The sequence below is a fragment of the Podarcis raffonei genome, chromosome 8, assembly GCF_027172205.1.
Source record: "Podarcis raffonei isolate rPodRaf1 chromosome 8, rPodRaf1.pri, whole genome shotgun sequence".
In the NCBI taxonomy this organism is placed as follows: domain Eukaryota; kingdom Metazoa; phylum Chordata; class Lepidosauria; order Squamata; family Lacertidae; genus Podarcis; species Podarcis raffonei.
In genome coordinates this window covers 90,915,047-90,935,059 of record NC_070609.1, presented here as the reverse complement: position 1 = coordinate 90,935,059, position 20,013 = coordinate 90,915,047, and the positions used below count along the sequence as shown (strand labels likewise).

Here is a 20,013-nt window from a genome sequence, read left to right as displayed (position 1 = left end):
CCACATGAATACAGTCTGAAAAAATAAACCAGAAGTCTTTTGCACAATGCTCTCCTGTTCCTCACTCTTGGGCCATTCGCGAAACCCGGTGGAGGATCAGTCTGTGCAATTCTGACTGCTATTACAGCATTAGAGAGAGAGAAAAGCAATTAGATGTCCTGGCAATTAAGGAGGGGGGAGAACCACTTTTCTCCCCTTCTGCGCTGTGGGTGGGAGGAGACCTCCCAGGCTAGGCAGGAATTCTTCTCAGCCACTGCTGATTGGAAAGGTGGTTTCTGAGACACGGAGGGGGAGCTGCAATTCCATGCAATTCTTCTCCTTCAATGTCGAACTGCTCACATGAGTAGGCCACGGGCGAGTGGGAATTTGGAAGAGATCGCTGGGTGCTTAATGTCATCTGTGCCAGCTCTTGGTTCCCATGCCAGCCCCATTTCCACTATACATTTAAAGCAGGATCTTACCACTTTAAACAGCCATGGCTTCCCTCAAAGAATTCTGGGAACTGTAGTCTGCTAAAGGAGCTGAACATGATGGGGAGACCCCTCTTCCCTCTGGAATTGATTTGGAATTGCAGCTACCTTTTGGTAGCAACGGTTAAAAAGTTGGTTTTGCCTGTTTTCACTGATAAGTTCACTGCTTTATTTTATTTGCAAACTGCTTGAGGTTTTCATGTTTTTTGCAATCACACAGTATATAATTTTTGTGAAAATAATAATTAGACAGTTAAATAACAGGAGGACAAAAAGCCACTGCCCATGATGGAAATCTGGGAATACGAGTTCAAGGGCGCTGCCTGATGGACAGAAGGGAGCTCTTATTTCTTGATTTAATCCTGCCCTGATGAATGAAGTCCTTGGAACCAGTTGCCTTTCCCTGCGCTGCGGTTCTTCCTGAGCACATTGTTGGAAACTGGCAGGTCACGTGCTGGCCACAAGATAGTGGAGATCAGCAGCAGGGCCTGGTGTTGTGAAGCAAAGATGCCTAGATGAGCCTGACTCTGGGGGACGCTAAAGCTGGGAGCTTTCCTGCCCTTTGGAACTGTTAAGCTGTGAATACTCTGAAGGTGCTCTCGACGGGACTCTTTCCAGAATGCAACAGGGACATACCATATTTTTCGCTCTATAGGACGCACCCGACCATAGGAAACACCTTGTTTTAGAGGGGGAGAACCAGAAAAAAAACTTCTCCCCCTCTCTGCGCAGTGCCCCTTCAGCAAAGCGGCAGGAGAAACAGAGCCCCTTCCATGTCTCTTGCCGCTTCGCTGGAGGGGCGCTGCGCAGAGAGGGGGAGAATTTTTTTTCTGGTTCTCCCCCTCTAAAACAAGGTGTGTTCAGTGCGTTCAAGGTGCGTTCAGTCGCCTTCAGTGAATGCAACCCAAAGCCTCCGGAGCGAGGTGGGAGTTCCTTCGGGTTCCTTTCGACCTGCTCTTTGGGGCTGGCAGCTCCGGCTTTCCTCCACCCCCAGCCCCAAAGAGCAGATCAGGGAGCTTGTCAGGGCTGGTGGGGGAAGCCTGGGTCTCCCGCCAGCCCCACGGACCACACATTCTCTCCATAAGACACACAGACATTCCCCTTAGATTTTAAGAGGAAAAAAGTGCATCTTATGTAGCGAAAAATACGGTACATCACCATGCAGAGCTATGTGGGAAAAGTTCTGGACTCAAGCCTTCCTCAGAGCATTTGGTCTGCTCTGCTACTGCACAGTTCCCCCAAATTTCTGATTGTCAAAGCACCCCTCCAAAAAGTTAGGGTGATACAAGAGGAATCCGCAACATACTCCATCCCCCCCCCTTCCCCCCCAACAGAAATACAGCATTATCTGGTCATTAAGTATCTTCAGTCGCCGAGCTGTGGGGTGTTTTTTTTTTGTCACCCCGCTCCTGGGTTACTCCCCCTCCCCAAAATAATGGTTTTTAGGATTCTTACATGTGGTTGGTGATGTTTTAACCACTAAGCTGGTGCCCTCCAGGTCTGGCCCAGCCATCTTGCCATGGGAGCTGCAGTCAACTAACATCTGGAGGTGCCACATTGGCCACGCATAAGGACTGAGCTCACCTTTGGTATCTACCATTTCATATGCTTAATTGGTCTTCTCCGTCTACTCATCTTTGTAGGCTAAATCATTTATGTTGTCATTTTAACACTGTGTGATGCTATTCATAGGCAAACTTGTTTTAATTAATGCAGGGGGGCAGAGAGCCATTTTGCCTACATGCGTTGATTCCAAACAAGAATGTGCAACACATTTCAAATACAAAAAAGCAAAGCAAATACAAAAGAGGCACATTTTGATCCATTACTAAGTAACGTAAAGGACAAGAACGGCCTGTCCTCAGAGCCACCTTGACCAGCTTGGCAGATGTGCGGGACTGCAGTTGCCACCCGTGCTGGCTGGGGCTGATGGGAATTGTAGTCCAAAACATTTAGAGGTTGGCAAAGGCTGCCTCAAAGCCAGGAGGTCAGCATTTGCCTCATGTGCCCTCAGAATGCACTGAGGAAGGAAAGGGGCCACAGGCGCTTGCCCTGCCCCATCCTTGCTGGCTCCACCCAAACATCGTCATGTGTTCATCTGAGTATGTTTATAATCTCCACCTGAACGGGAATCCTGTGCAAACTGGGCTTCCCAATTACATGGAGGGTTCTAAGCAAAATTAGCTGAATGTCCAAAAATTCCCCCCACCTTCCTGCTCAACATGCAAAGATGTGGGGCTGAAGTTGAGCAGAGCACACTGTCCTGCTGCTCCCCTGATGCGTTAGAGGTGAAGACTTCCTGTGTCAAAAGTGCCTGAGTGTCCCAATCAAACCAGTGTAGAAATTAGCCAGAATTCCCTGATCCCAGGGGAGGTTGAACTAGCAAGAGGCAAGGCAGGGCTAACAGATCATGCAGAGACGTGGCAGGCATCCTCCTCTGGGCTTGGGTCCTTTGGGCTGGAGATTTTGCTGAGAGAGAAATGAGTTCCAGGGGCTTGGAAACGCTCCTTGCAAAAGGAGGGGCCAGCACCAGAAGTCCCCCCCCCCGCTTCTTCTCCCCCTTTGAGCAGGAGAAGGCTTCTCAGGTAGAGAGCTGGCCCTGGGAAAACGGGGGAGGGGGGGCCCACTCCTGCATGGGACTCATGGGGTTAGAGGGTTCCCTGTGGGGTTGGCCTTTTGTCCCTGTATCCCCATTCAAAGTAGCCCCCCAGCAAATAAATAGTTCGTTTCCTAGTCAATCTGATGAGAGGCAAGGAAGGGCCCATCTTTAATCTTTAATTCCAGGAGAAATACATAACTTCTCATGACAAATGTGCTGTTTCTATCTCACTGAACTGCATAGCAAAGACAGAGTCAGGGCAATTGTCTTCTTCCTTGGAATAGGAATGCTGCTAAACTCTACTGGCCAGAGCTTAATATGAAATCCTTCTTTGCTACAGAACGGAGCGTGGCCCTTCACCTCTCACCTCAGTTGCTAACTCCCCTGGAAACATCACTGGGTCTCTGCACTCCCAACAGCAGCATCATTATGATCATCATTTGTTTATTATTAACAAAATTAACAGACCACCCTTCATTACAAAGTAACCACAAGGCAATTTCCAAGGTATCTGAAGACGCAGGGCAGTGTCCGGCCACATTCAGTGGGGCTGACTCCCAGGTATGTGAGGTTAGGCAGCAGGTAAAACCAAACTAGCTTGGGTATCTCCAAAGGCCTGAAAGAACACATTTTTGTAACCAGGTCTAGAAACTGAGTAATGTTGCCTCCATCTGCACTTCCAGAGGGAAAGCATTCCACAGCTGGGGCACCACTACAGAGAAGGCCCTGTCTCCTGTCCCCTCTCCCTTGATCTCATGGCCTTGGCCAGTCTGTCAAAAGGGAAAGGCACCTTGAGAACTACCTGGGTCCCAAGTATTTCAGGCCGAAACAAACACTTTGAATTGGGCCCAGGAACACGGAGACATGCAAAACAGATGGAGGCTAACTTTGTGCAGAAACACCTGTCAATAACCTGGCAGCAGAAAACCTCATGCCACTTATTCACCCCCTCACCAATTAAAATTTTTATTATTTGTTCCATTTTTAAGCCACCTTTTATTGATTAAGATCCCAGAGTGGTTTGCAATATATGCAAGTAAAACAATAAAATGGAAACCAAATAAAACCATAATATGTACTAAACATAAATTTAAAATAAACAGTATACAGTGGTACCTCAGGTTAAGTACTTAATTCGTTCTGGAGGTCCATTCTTAACCTGAAACTGTTCTTAACCTGAAGCACCACTTTAGCTAATGGGGCCTCCCGCTGCCGCCGGAGCACGATTTCTGTTCTCATCCTGAAGCAAAGTTCTTAACCTGAAGCACTATTTCTGGGTTAGCAGAGTCTGTAACCTGAAGCGTATGTAACCCGAGGCACCACTGTACTTACAACTCGCCTTGAACTCACCACTTTCTTCCAGAGGTTCTGCCCTGATACATGACCCTCTGCTTGCAAGCATGAAATGTCCTAAAGCAGCTGTTTGCCCAAGGCGAGAAAAGAATTGCCTCCAAGTGACCAGGCACAGATTTCTCCCCACTCAAAACACCTCCATGTGCCACAGACAGCTTATATCCTTAGCATGTTGTGTCCAAGCGGGCTAGTAATTTTTACAGACACTCCCCTCACTGCCCTGAGACCCCTACCACCACCACATATAGGCTCTCCAGGACTTCAGATGGGGTCTCTCTCTCATCCCTACCTGGCGGGGCTGAGGGCTGTACCCGAGACCTTCTGCATGCAAAGCAGACACTCTGCCAGGGAGACACGGCCCCTCTGATCTAAATAGCGGAAATGAATCTTTGGGGAAAGGTAGTAATGAACACATTAATTATGGCAATTATGGTCTGTGCATCAGAAAACGACGTCAACACACATTTAAGACACTATGAGGGAATACAGCAGTTCAGATAGTAAGAAGGCAGGAGGATGGACAGCACCCCACTGACCCTCGTGGGCTAGCCTCTGTTGCCACTGCGGCATGGAGGGCCAGAGCCAGGATCCTTATGGGTGCCTTCCCCTGAGGAACCAAACAGGCTCCTTCCCACAGCACCTTGCGGGCCAAGTGGCACAAGGAACACATCAAGGAGGCAGCCATGGAATAGAGGAGCGCTCCATTTGCTCTCAGCTTCTGCTGGGGATATTTGCCTCCTCAGCCTGGTCTGTGATCCTGCAAGTCCTGACCTGCCTCACTGCATGGGATCTGGTGTCAGACCAGAACATGATAATTCTGCTTTTGCTAGCTGTGGGGAGAGGCAATGTTGTTTTTAAAAAAGTTTAAAACAACTTAAAATTACTGGACACAATTCATGGGCAAGCAAGTTAAAATGATGTAACTCAGAACAGATCCTGAAACTGAGGCTCCAATACTTTGGCCACCTCATGAGAAGAGAAGACTCCCTGGAAAAGACCCTGATGTTGGGAAAGATGGAGGAGAGGACGACAGAGGACAAGATGGTGGGACAGTGCTCTCAAAGCTACTAGCATGAGTTTGACCAAACTGCAGGAGGCAGTGGAAGACAGGAGTGCCTGGCGTGCTCTGGTCCAGGGGGTCACAAAGAGTCGGACATGACTAAACAACAACAAACTCACCCTTGTTTTTAACCACTCACCAGAGGTGACTAGGAATTCCACCCATGGGAGTGAGAGATTGCTCAGCCCCTCCTCCCACAGCCCTCATCGAATCATAGAGTTGGAAGGGACCCAGGGTCATCTAGTCCAGCCCCCTGCATTGCAGGAATCTCAGCTAAGCATCTATGTCAGACGGCCATCCAACCTCTGCTTAAAGACCTTCAAGGAAGGAGAGTCCACAGCCTCCCGAGGGAGATAATTTCACTGTCAAACAGCTCTTACTGTCAGGAAGTTCTTCCTGATGTTGAGTCAGAATCTCCTTTCTTATAACTGGAAGCTATTTTTTAAATGGCAGGCACTGGGCAGGAAGTGGGGAAAGCCCTCACTTCCCCACCCAGCAGAGAAACCAAGCGGGCTGCCAACAGAGGCATGGGCACTCTGCCATCTCCTGGCTGCCCACTGCATTTCCACAGTGAGTGTGCTCCCTCCTTTGTTTCCAGTGGGTTGGTGGTGGGGAGAAGGCACAGCCCTTCCTTCTGTTGCCCATCAGCTGCACGGCAGGCACATCTTCTGCGCATCTAGTGTAGAAACACAGCGGGCGAAAGGCAGGGAGTGATCCATGCCTCCAGGCTGCTTCTGTGTCAGACACCCAGGACAGGCCTTTGGCTCCTGTGCAGCTGGTGGCAAAACAACAGAGCACCTCTATGCTGAACATGCAGGAGTGATGCAGTTTTGTGTGCTCAATGAGGGGGGAAAGCAGCGGCAGAAGGAGCAGAGGAAGCGTGAAGGCTGGCGTGTTCTGCCCTCAGGGCTGGCCTGGAAGGTGCAGCCAGTGGATAATGTGGCACCTTGGCTGCGCACTGCAGGGCCCAATCAGACACATGTCACACCATGCCGGAAGGAACCTCAGCGGCTGCCTGTCAGCTTCCAGGACAGGTTTAAGGCTTTGGCTCTGAGCTACAAAGCCCAAAACAGCTTGGGATCAAGTTATCTGACGGATCGCCTCTTCTCATAGTGCCCCATTCAGTCACTGCAAAGGGCTGAGGAGCCCCTTAACTGTACACCATTGTGGAGAATTGTGTTTGGTGGTGACCGGGAAGAGAGCCTTTTCTGTGGTGGCTCCCTCTTTGTTGGAATCACTTCCCAATGGAATGCAAACGGGCGGCAAAACTATTGGTGCTATGGTGCCTTCACACCAATGTTCCCAGGTCCTTGCAATGTTTAGTTCCAGAAATGGCATTATGTTAATTTGCCCTGTTGTTGCATTTCATTTTTTGAAGTTTTTAAATCTTTTGATTTTTGATATTTTTATTTGCTTAATAGACTGCGGCATTCTTGCTGATCTGTCTTGAAATGCCATATGACAGGCAATCTACAAACAGCTAACTAAACTAACATTTTAGTTGGAGAGGCATTTTACACACCATCTGCTCACAAGCGTGGATTCTCACCACCCTTGGGTGGAATGAAGTGCCATTACACCCCAATAAAGTCACATCTCCAACGCTGAGTCTGAACTTTGTCCTGTGAGCAGCGGTGTAGGAACTTTGCAAGCGGACAGCAATAAAAGGCAGCCCAGGCCCCCAGGGATCCATCCCACAGAGCAGGAAAACCAAAGTAATTAAGAAGCAAATGCACAGCTCCCTCCCTCCCAACCTCTCCTCTCTGCCTGATAAACCCAGGATTATGGGTTTAGGAGACTAGGAAATCCAGAAGCAAACAGCTGGTGGGTGGTAAGCTCCTTGAGGCATCAGGAAAGAGAGAGGGGTGTTGCTAAGAAACTGCAGCCTGGGAATCACAGCAGAGACCACCGCCACTGCCGCCACTTTTTCCTTGTCCCTAAAGAAGATGGCATAGGAACACAGGAGAAGGGCACAAGAACCTGCCTTCTACCAAGCTCAGGGCCTGTCAGCAGCAGCCTTCCCCACCCAGTTGGACTACAACTCCCAACAGGCTGTGCGGTCCTGGGCTGATGGGAGTTGTAGTCTAAGCCACCTGGAGGGCACCAGACTGGACAAGGACTAGCAGTGTCTCTCCAGGGTTTCAGACAGGTGCCTCTTCCAGGCCTACCTGGAGACCCAAAGTGTGTGCTCTACCCACTGAGCTGCCTACCGCCCTTCCCTTACGGCAGGGGCAGGGGTGTCGTGACGCTCTGGGTACTGCCGGACTCAGTACAAGGCAACCGGAGTCTGCCTTAATCGTATGTAAATGTACAGTCTGCATGGTTAGTTAATATGCTGCTGCCCCTTTAAGCAAAAGCCAAGCCGCTCTCTCCGAAAAGAGAGGGAAGCCTGGACTAGAAGCCGACCCCGGGTCCACCTGGCTCTGTGCTGCCTGCGCTGACTGGCAGTGGCTCTCCAGGGTCTCTCCCAGGGTCTCTCCCAGCCCCACCCGGAGATGCTGAGGATGGAACCTGGGGGCCTTCTGGATGCAGGACAGGTGCTCTAACGCTGAGCTGTGCCCCCCTCCCCACCGCCCCAGGACAGTCAAGTTTTAGGCCTCTGTTCAATTGCACAAACAGCTCAGCAAGAAAGTTAATTTGTTCCCCTCTTCCTGCTTAGAGCCCAGGCTGCAAAGGGGTGTTTTTGAAAAGGAGCCAGGTGGACAGGATGAGGGAAGACTTGTATTGATTAAACCTTTAATAAATATTATTTTAAAAAAATTTAAAAAGGGATGAGGGAAGACTTGAACTTGGAACAAAGGCTTAGGACCGGACTCACTGAGAGCGTCTGCTTCACAATGTGATTTATTGTGTTGCACACTGTCTACATGTTTATTAATATGATAACGCTCATTTCCTTACCCACTACGTTAATTTTCAATAGTTGCGGGAACTCTCCCTTTCTCTGTGCTTCTGCAGGAACATACTAACCCAGCCCTTGCCGCTGGCACCACTGGGGGGGGGGCAGGGCGTGGAGGGTGCTCATCACCCTCCCCACTCCCCCAGCCCTTGCTGCAGAGCCAGAGAGGACATGACGGGATCTCTGTGGAGGGGGGCTGGTTTGCACCCCCCCCACACCCCAGATTGTGTGCCCGGGACCACCCCCTGCCCATGCTATGCCACTTCATAGGACTGAAATTTGTTTCTTTCTTAAGAAGACCAGCTGACATATCTTTTTTTGCAGATTTTATTTTGGATCTCCAAAAGAATGGTCATCAATGACAAGGACAGGATATGTCCCACAGAGTCCACAGAGCGACTCTGAAGACCTATTTTCATCCTTGTGAACCAATTTTGCCTTCAGGCCCTGGCATCAGTGATGATGGGCTAGTGATGAGACTGAAAACTGAGATGTCCTCAGTTCTTTATCCAGGTCTTCTATGTCGCCTCTTTTGGTGCTGCGCTGCTGCATGAATCAGCTGATCTGTGGGCAAAGACACAGCCTTTTGGGGCCCCGATGCCCTGTGGATCACCTTGCTTGCGCAGCACCAAAAGACGCACATCTTTAATCCATGCTTTTTTTATATATAAAAAAAGTGTTGTTGAATAATAAAAAAATGGGACTAGATATTTTGTTTTTGGGCCCACAACCTGGTTTCCAGGAGCCATGTGGTGAATAGCTTTTAAATCCCAGTTTCTAGCACTGATCCTGAATCATATCAATGGGAAGAAGGGGGCAAGAGAGTATATCTGGACCATCTGTAGACCTGTGTAGCCTTTCAGAACCACAGAAAGAAATGGCCCAAGAAATACTGGGATAAGAATCAGGGCATTTTCCATAGCTGATGGAAACTTGGGGCAAATCCCACCATTGCAGATGGGTATCAATCTATAAAACCAACAGCCAGTTCAGAAGACCTACATTTCCATCGCCCTCCATTATATAAAGAAGTAAAAAAGCACCTATATTAAACGTTGAAAGGAAGGGGTGACAAACTGACCCCCCCTTTGACCCAGTCTGAAGGCAAATCCAGGTAAGCACTGGAGAGAGTCCCAAAGTTGCTTATGTCAGTATAAAGGAAGATGCTAATGCAATCGTGTATTATGCAATGCAGCAGGCACAGTTTGTCCCGCAGAGTCTTTGTTCCTGTGCTGGATGAATGGCCATCAGTCCACCATAAAAGTCTCCCTCTATTTTTGCCCTCTAAGTACACAAAGTTTTTCGTCTGTTTTTCAGACAATGACATTATACCATTTTTGTACACTTAAACCCTTTACCTCTCTCCAATTTCTAGCTATCAGTATTCTTGCTGCCATTAATAAGTCACCAATTAAATGTTTATATAATAACCCTAGGTTGTTTCCACTGAATATGTCCAACAATACTATTTTGGGAGGTTTTCTTTCTTCTTCTTTAACAGGTTGTCCCAGTATTTTTTATTAATTCTACAAAGATCTCCTCCTAGATGTCCCACAACAGTGATGCTTATGATACATTCATTCATGATGCTTTTAAAATATAGAATCATAGAGTTGGAAGGGACCACAAGAGCCATCTGGTCCCAACATGGGGCTCAAACCCATGACCCCGGGGTTAAGAGTCTCATCCTCTCCCAGCTGAGCTATCCCAGACATGTATCAAGCCTCTTTAGTCTATCCTTTTAAAGTAGTGGTGTTAACCTGGACTGATCAACTCCAAAGTGTATTGATGGCCCAGAACAATCTCCTGACATAAAGAGCTGTGCTGGAGACCCCAAATAGGTCATTGCCTTTTAGTCTACCTGTTGACAGATGCCCTCAGCGAAGGGCTCGGTGCCATTCTCTACCAATGCCATGAAGCCAGCTGAGATACTGGCTATGGGTCAAGGACATTAGCACCAGGACAGAAAACGTATCACAAGCACTCAGGAAAACTGGAGTTCCTGGCCTTGCAGTGGATGGTCGCAGAGAGGCTCCAGAGCAATCTCTATTACTTATGAGATGGGCTTGTCCCACATGTGCCTACTTGGCCGCTTCGATCGGAGGAGCTGGCACTGCTACAGGTGCCACACAATGCCCGTTCTGCATTTGAAGTTGCTTCATGTGGCAGGACCTGCACTCTGGGACTCCCTGTGCTCTTCTTGACACCTGCTGGAACATTCTTGGTCAGACAAGCCGACCCAGCTGCTTAGAAAGTTGAGGTGATTTTTTATGTTAAGATATAGAGTTAAGATAAATGAAAGAGGGTAAGGATTTGCTGATTTGATTATGTAAATGGGAATACAAAAAGGGGAGGTGTGAGGAGGTCATGGAAACAAGCTAATGAGTTTAAAGTTACAAAAATGGATTTGTTTTTAATTCTTTTTTATCTATTCGTTTTTTGTATTTTGTATTTTTATCTTTCTTTTTTCTTTCTTATGTATTTTTGTATGTTTTCTTTTTTATCTTTTTCTTTTCATATGTCTTTTTTGTATTCTGTAAACCTATGTTTTTGTAAAATCTCAATAAATATTTCATTAAAAAAAAAGAAAGTTGAGGTGATTTTAATCTGTCTTAGTATTTTAATTTTTGTATGTTTTATAGTATGGTTGTGATTTTTCCTCGATTATATTGTTTTATCTTTTTGTAAACTGCTTTAAGGTTTTTTACAATCAAGAAGTGAATAAATTTTATGAAATGAATGAATTAATATTATGGTCTACAAAAGAGCTTTCCAGACTTTTCATGTTAATGACACACTTTTTAGACATGCATCATTTTGCGACACAGTAATTCAGTTTTACTAGCAAACCAGAGGTTAAACTAACCCCTTTCCAGTCCTGGGAGGAGTGTGGGAAGCGCTCATGCAAGACACCTATGACACTGCAGCCGACACACTAACGGGTCACAACACACAGTTTGGAAAGCTCTGGCTACAGTGATAACACCGCCTTAGAATATGGCTTTACCTCCACCAGGTATAACGCCACCATTCACTGGCAGGTAGCAATAATGGCTGATTTCAATTTCAGCATCAAACATCACCCTGGGAAGTCCAAGGTGAAAGCTGATGTCCCTTGGCTAGTGAATCTAAGAGATAAGAATTTGAAGCTGTCCTCGCAATTTTACAACCTGCAGATAGACAGAAAGAAGACACTGTGTCTTGGGTGGCAGCTGTTACCTGCCAAAGACAAGATACTGTTTTTCCTAACATCTAAAGCTATGAGATGCAAACGTTTGTATGAATATTTTGTTTTTCTGTTAATTATGCTGCTTTAAATGTACGTATATTGTATATTTAACCTTCATATATAATGCTTTGACATTTTGCAATGCTTTATTTGATGTTTTAATTTAGATTGTAAACTGTTTATCATATTTTTTTTTAAAAAAAGAGATAAAGCCGTATAGAAATGATTTAAATAAATTAGTCACTTTTGCCCACACAACACACGTGCATAGTTCTTCTACTGAACCTTAGGCAAGCACTGAGCTCTTGTTATCTCGGAAGCAGGAAACACACAAAGCCTTGAGAAGCAGATCCAAATGACTCAACTCAGCCCCTGGCTCAGCTCCAAGCCCCATCCTTGCTTTATCAAACTACCACAAGATATGGTGATGGTCACAAATTTGGGGAGCTGTTTTAAAAAGAGAGAGAGAGAAGGACAAAATCAGGGAGAAACGTTCCACCAGTGGTTATGTCAGCCATGGCAGACTAAGAAAAGGTCAAGGCTAAAAGGCAGTATATCGCCAAATGCCAACAGGCACTACCACACTTTGTGGCTACGAAAACATGTTAATTGTATGTCATGTGGGGGGGTGGAACACCAAATTGTGTGCAGCATGATGCTACGCATGTTTACTCTGAAGTAAGTTCCATTGAATTCAATAGGATTCACTCCCTACAAAAGTCTGCATAGGACTGGAGTCAGATGGTTAAAATCTGGTTTTCACCATACATGACGTGGGTTGTTTGAGACATTTGTAAGGGCAAAATGTGCACAACCAGGCCCTTGAAGCAGCCACTATACTAACCTCTCCCAGACTTGGGTCTCCAGCTGTTTTGGACGACAATTCCCATCATCCCTGACCACTGGTCCTGCTAGCTAGGGAGCATGGGAGTTGTAGTCCAACAACAGCTTGAGACTCGCTCTCAAGAGCTTTGAAGAATGCGCTGAATTCTGGGCTGAAAAGAGCATATGCTGTGGTTCCAGCACTCCCAGTCCTTGCCTTGCTGGAAGGGTCTGCTTTGCATGCACTCTCCCCCAGGCTCAGTTTACGCCACCCTCAGTTATAAGGTGAGCAGAAAGACCTCTGCCCAGGACCCCACAGAGTTACTGTCAGCCAGATTAGACAATACAGTGGTACCTCAGCTTACATACACTGCAGGTTACATACGCTTCACGTTACAGACTCCACCAACCCAGAAATAGTACCTCGGGTTAAGAACTTTGCTTCAGGAGGAGAACAGAAATCGTGCTCCAGCAGCACGGTGGCAGCGGGAGGCCCCATTAGCTAAAGTGGTGCTTCAGGTTAAGAACAGTTTCAGGTTAAGAACGGACCTCCGGAACAAATTAAGTACTTAACCCGAGGTACCACTGTACTGGGCTGGACAGTCTGGCTCGGCAGAAGGCAGCTTCCCAACTCCTAGCTCTGCAACATACACAAACATCTCTTGCTGGGAGGTTTCAGTCTGCTAGCGCTGCCAGACTGCTGTGTGCTCTGTCACCGGGTTCCCAGACAGCCATAATTGAAGAGGATTAAGTCACACTAACTCCAGTTCCAAAAATAGGCAATGGTGACCTCACGCAGCAAGAAGGCTCCTGCGGCCAGCAGTGACTCCGTGCAATGCCATCATCAAACAACCTGGGAAGAGATTGGGGGATTGCTCCCCCCAGTCCAAAAGACTTCAAGCAAGTGGAATTGCAGGAGACCCCTAGTCCACCCCCTGGATTTCTGTATCAAGCACCATAGCTTTTAAGCTCTCTTACTGCACGCCAGGTCCACAGGCTCCGGGATGCTCCTGCGAGATCCTGCAGGAACTTCGGTGGTGTAGCAGGGACCCAGTGGCATAGCGGGGGGGGGGGGGAAGGCCCCTGTGCAAAAAATTTAGGGGGCGCAACCAGGCACCCATCCACAGGTGCCGGCTTGGTGGCAGGAATTCCTGCCCTTCCCTGGCAAAGGCGGCAGAGCAGCCCATTGGGGGCTGCCACTGCCAAGCAAGGTGCATCCTGGCAGGACCTCTCCCCAGGTGCCTGTCCTTCTCTGCCTGCCTGTCGCTGCCAGAGATCTCTGGTCCCTCCACTAAAAAGAGCTGGTGAAAAGGAGAGCAAAAGCCAGAAAGTGAAGCAGTTGATGGTGTGACATATAGACAGACAGACAGACAGACAGACAGAAACGGAGGCTTACTCAGGATGAACCCACTCAGCCTCAGGGCACAGTCTTTCCATATGGCAGCATTACAGCCTTTGAGCCTGGAGGCTCCGTTCATTGCAATTCCAATTATCATAATCACTAGCTTTTGTATCTCGCCTTTCCTTCAAGGAGCTTGAAGTGGTGTACATGACTCCCCCCCCCCCCCGCCGCCACATAATCTTCACAACAACCCTGCGAGCTGATGACTGAGCAGGGGACTTGAACCCTCGTCTCCCAGGTCCTAGTCCAATACCCTAACCACAACACCACACTGGCTTTCTATGCCAGTGCAGCTGCCAAAGCCAATTAAGAACCCAAGGATGGTCTTGCTGGGTCAAATCCTAGTCCAACATCCTTGCTTGAATGCTAAAGGCAGCCAGTCTGTGTTGTTGCCTCGCCACCCCCTGCAAACTGGGATTTATGGGGAAATGCCTCTATATATCAGAGAGAGCTGTGGCACCTTAAAGACTGAACAGTTTGCTATGGCACAAGGTTTTAATGGGCAAAAGCCTTCGAGTCCTAGGCTTGTTAGCCCTCATGGTATGTTAGGGAGCCCAAAGCCATGATCTCTGTGGGAGCGATAAGGCAGTGTGCACCAGATTACTGCTTGCAAGCAGGAAGGAAGCCACAATAAGCCAAAAAGGTTCATCACTGTGTGCACATGGGGCCAGAATGGCTTCATCAGAAACACCAAGCGGCCACCAGGGTGCCAAACTGGACAAGACACCAGTTTACACAGAAAGAGTGTGGACAGCTTAAAAAAACCTAAATACGCAGTATGCATGGAAAGCAACAGGGAAGGAAGCTTAGGGGTTTTAAGCCCCTCCCCCATGGTAATCATGACCCATTTCAGGCTGGTTATGGCTGCTATCTGCACTATAAGAAAAACTTTATAGGCATGAATGGAGTTTTCCTTCCAATGCAAGAAGAAGGCCTGGTGGAAATAGGGTGGGGGGAGGCAAACTGAATTGGAACTGCTGGGGGGCGGTGGCTATGATTTAAAACCCATATGTCCTTCCTCCCACACCAGGATGCCGTTCAGACTGCCCCCTCCCCACCTCCAGGGACCAGGTATTTTAATAAGCCATCCACAAAATCGCTAATTGCATTTAGGGTGCTTCGTCTAGCTCGGTTCTTAGCCGAGTTGCTGCAACAACTCTGAGTACAGAATTTATTTAAAAATAACTAAACCACAAAGCAAGGACAGAAGGTCAAGCAATACAAGAGAGAAAGCGCCGCAGGTGTACCTATGAACACATGGAAGAGGAGAGCCCATCAAGAGGGGTGTGACTCCCTTCTGGCGAGCTGCCGCTGGGTGGGGCACATGGGCAGGGCCAGATCCGCAGGGCAAATAGGCACCTCAAGGAGAAAAATCATTTTCTGTAGTGAAGGAGCCACACCCAGGATTTGCTAAGACCCAAGGTCTCCACTGTCAGATTTGCTAATGAAATCCATTTTCTGTTTACTTCAGCTTCATTCTGAAGTTTCCCTTTGGGGAAAGTGGTAGTGTTGTTTCAACTAAAATGGAGCTTCCCTTATTCATTTAATGAATTCAAAAGATTGTTTTATTTATCCAGCCTTTCTTCGTGCAGGAGCCCAGGGTGGCAAAATGCATCCTTAACAAAACAACCATAAACCCCCACATTGGTGGAGCTTCAGGCTCCGGCACCGGGGGGGGGGCGCGGAGAGAAGGCGGGGGGGGCTGGCGTGCGCCCTGGGGGCGTGGCGCGCCAGCGCAGGTGGGGGTGTAGCGTCCAGCATGGGGGGGCAGCCGCGATGGCACCCCACCGGGATTGCGCTGCCGGGAGCGGTGTGCTCCCCCCCCACTCCTCTTCCTCCGCCAGTGAATCCCAAAAAAAGAAATCTAAAAATAGTTTAAACATTCTAAAAAGAGTTAAAGCATTCTAAAAATATTTTTTCTTTTAAAAGATTGTCTCATCCAGTGATCTCGGGGTCTTTCTGCTGTCAAATCCCTGGGAACACAGGAATGTTCAAATTCCTCCTGAAAGGCCCCTTCCACAAACCGCAGGGTCCCAGGCAGCAGTTCTGGGATCTACTTTGGAATATAAGAGGCTACCTTGTACTGTACCAGGTCAAATCACTGCTCCATCTAGGTCAGTATTGTCCACACTGGCAGAGAGCAGCCCAGTTTCTGCCCTAACTGGCAATGCCAGGGACTGAAGCCGCATGCCAGGCAGATGCTTCACCAGAGAGCTAGAGCTGACCTGCCAGGCAGTCTTCAAGGTCTGCTGCAGCAGAGGCAGGCAGAAGATAGACCAGGAGACGCCGGGGTTATAAGGAGAAGATCAGCGAGGGTTTCTGACTCTCAACTGTTTTAACTGTGACAACTATAAAATCACTCCCCACCCACCCCCATTATGCAGCAGAAATGAAGAAAGCTCAGGTTTTCTTGGGCAAAAGGACGGTAAAATCATTTCTGATACAAACCCATATTTGCCAGGCTAAGCACATGCTCAGAGGCTGGGGTGGGGAACCTTTTTCATTCAAAAGCCACATTCCCTTCTCAGCAACCCTCCAGGACTCCCTCAGAGCAAAGCGAGTTCCCTGCCTCTATCTAAGCCAAAGCATAATCTGCGGGCTAGTTGCAGCCAGTGGCTCATCTGCACACCACAAGTCCTTGCCCACAGTTAATGGTGTCTCTGCTCCACAGGAGCAGATAAAACTGAGGATGCTGGACTCTTTCCTGTTAGGGACCACAAGGGAAGCAAAGGCAGCTGAATGAGTGGGGCAGGAGGGGCGGATTGGGGAGGCTCTTGAAAGAGGAGCAGTGTGATTTGAATGTGTGTACAAAGCCTTAGTCTGACCACTGGGCCATCTAAGATGTCTGTCTACTTTGTGGACAGCTCCAGGGTTTCAAGCAGCCCTAGCTGGCCCTTCATCACCATCATTCCCATCATCCCTGACTTCTGGTCCTGCTAGCTAGGGATGATAGGAGTTGCAGTCTAAAAACAACAGGAGACCCAAGTCTGGGAAACACTGGTGTAAAGCATAGGCTCTGTCAGTGAGCTGGAGCCCTTTGTAGGGCCAAGTAAGATTTCAGTCCTCATAATTCTAAATGAATTCTAAATAGGAACACAGTAATCTGCCTTGTACAGAGTGAGATCAATGGTCCATCTGGCCAGAATGGTCTATCAACTAGCAGCAACATCAGTCGGATTTCAGTCAGACAGTCAGATTTCAAGCAGGGCTCATTTTCCTGGAGGCGTCGGGCACTGAACCTGGGAATTTCCATGTGCAAAGCAGACTTGAGCCATGGGGCAAGAGTCCCCTGGAAATTTCTCCTGGGAATTTCATGATGGAAATTCATGGTGGGAGCTGTGCAAAAGGATCATTCTAAAACTATTGGTTTGCCTGTTTTTATACAGGGTTACATATTTGGGCTATAAACAGAAAATCTAATTGTAAAAATAGCTGTCCCCTCTTGGCCCTGCCCAGAGGAATCCAGCTCACTCTGGATAATAGACTCATAGAACTGCAGAGTTGGAAGGGAGAACGAGGGTCACCTAGTCCAACCCCCTGCATTATTCTATTAATGCAAGAATCTTTTGCCCAATGTGGGGCTCAAACCTATAACCCTGAGAGCAAGTCTCATGTTCTACTGACTGAGTTACCCCAGCTCGTCCAAGGGCATATGGACTAGAAGTCCAGAGATTCAAAACACTACCAGAATGCACAGAAAGGTCATTCCAGGACATTCCAGGACTATCTGAAAGATACTGTCACACGCAAGGCAGAGGCACCGTATATACAGCAGGGGTCAGCAAACTTTTCCAGCAGGGAGCCGGTCCACTGTCTCTCAGACCTTGTGGGCGGCTGGACTATATATTTTTTTTGGGGGGGGGGATGAATGAATTCCTATGCCCCACAAATAACCCAGAGATGCATTTTAAATAAAAGGACACATTCTACTCATGTAAAAACATGCTGATTCCCAGACCATCTGCGGACCAGATTTAGAAGGTGATTGGGCCAGATCCAGCCCCTGGGCCTTAGGTTGCCTAGCCATGGTATACAGAGTTACCCACGCCCACTGGAAGGTGGCAAAATCAGCACAACGCATCACACAAAGAAGCGTCTAGCAGCAAGCAGCCTCCCCTCTGGGGGCAAGTACTTTGAGCAGACGGTCTGAACCAGAAAAGCCGGTAAGAGAAGCAGGGTCACTGTCACGTAGAGGGGAAAACAACAGCCGCTATCAGCCTTGTCCAAGAGGACAAAGTTAACTGCCCTGAGGGTGGGGAGCTTTGCTTCAGAAGAAGATGATAATGAAGGGAGTGTCTCTCTCAGTACACAAACCCTCCCAAGTGACCCATCTTTGCCCCGTACTCATGACTCTTCCAGGCTTCAGTTACACTCGCTTCCCAATACCTGCGCACACACCACCTCTGCCCCACCAACTTATTGGCCTTTATACACAGCAAGGTGGGTTTTCTGGGAAATTCTCCTACTTATTTATTTGCCATTGCATTTGTATCCCATCTTTTTCTCTCTGTTTGGCAAAGAGTAAAGGCGCACTAAAATGCTTCTGTGCACTGAATTATCTTAAAACCTTTTATTCCTTCATTTACCAATGAAATGGTTGATTCTCTCTCTCTCTCTCTCTCTCTCTCTCACACACACACACACACACACACACGTGCCTCTTAGCTAAGCTAGAGGTGGGAAGCCTTCAGAAACCTGGTGTCTGAGATGGCATCAGAAATGGAGTTTCAGGTACATAGCAGAAACCCGCCTCAGGCCTGAACAACCCAGAGACAGAGAGGGTCCCCTCAGCTACGTGGTTCTCTGGCACCATCCTCAGATCTGAGGGGACGGGGCAGGAGAGAGAGCTGGCCTTTAAATACAGAGGTGCTTATGCAGGCTCATTGCCATCTCTGATTCTTGTGGTAAATCACTTCAGGACTGTGCGGTGGGAAGTCAGTTCCCCCTGGGGGGGGGCTGCTTTGTGGGTGGGAATCTGGGTCCTTGCAGCGACCCAGCAGTAGGTGGAGGAACGCAGCCCACGTCAGCAAGATCCCCGGCTGCCTCACGCAGCCCGGCCAATCGGGTTTGCCTGGGAGTGTGGCTACGACTGTTTAAATGGCGGCGCGGCCTGGGAAACCGCTTCCTTTTGCCTCCATTCTCGGGATCTCCCAGCCCGCCCACCCTCTTTTCTTGTGTGGATTGACTATGGCCTTGCTATGACTAATGTCGGCCGCCTGGTTGTGGGGCCAGGTAGGAATTTTTTCACTTGGCAAAATTGGCACTAGCCATTTGGTTGTCGCCTACCTAGTAGCAATTGTCACAAATTTGTAAGGTTAGGCATTGGGTAAGCCTTATTATGGGAGGGGAGGTTGCTGCCTCCGCCTGCCCCTCAGGCATTAACCCAATTTACTTGTGTTTGCGTATTTATTTCAGAGGGGGCTGCGGGGCCCAGGGACCTCGCCACACACTCAAAGAAACCTAACCCTGGTTCCTTGGAACAGACAAGCTCCGCCCCCGCCCCCCCCCCGCTTTCTCCACCCACCATGGTAAACCAGCATCCCTTTCTCTCTCAACTAATATTTGCAGATGTGCTACAAGTTTCCATATCCCAGCTTGACTCAGCATAAGTCGCCTGGAAGGTGGGCAGTAATTCTGCAAAGTTACACACACACACAAAAACAACAACCCCTCAAAGTGCTGATGAGGCATCTGATCATAGCCTGCATTTTAATCAAGGCTTATATTTTGATCAGATTCCTGTATTCTAAAAATGACCTTAAAGAAATATATATTTGTAAATGTTTGTATCTCTCATGCCAGGCAGAAACCATACTCTGGCAGCTGTTTATCTTCTTGATCAAGGGCCCCCCTGATCTATAGCAGTGTCTCAGGGTTGTAAAAGGAAATTACAGGCTAGGAGCAAAAGGTCACACTGACCATACAAATTATAGAATACAATCAAGGTTGCAAAAACACAATTAAATAGTAATAATTATTGTGCCTCCCATTAAACTTGAGCCACATCTTCCTAAGGTTAAAAGGGCAAGAGCTAATACAAACAGCAGCTGGATAGGGAAGAGGCTTCTCTCTGAAACTGCTTTGAAGCTTCAGAGAATTTAGAGAATTTAGAGAATTTAGCTTAGCTTTTACTAAGTTCCCTTTCTTCTAAAAAAACTATATATGTTATGAAATATATT

The 20,013-nt window shown here is 48.0% G+C and overlaps 1 protein-coding gene across 1 annotated transcript in view; it reads right to left on the bottom strand.

Annotated features, from left to right (window-relative positions):
- CNNM4 (cyclin and CBS domain divalent metal cation transport mediator 4) overlaps positions 1-20,013 on the bottom strand; it is a 50,611-nt gene that overhangs the window by 13,210 nt on the left and 17,388 nt on the right. The window lies entirely within an intron of this gene.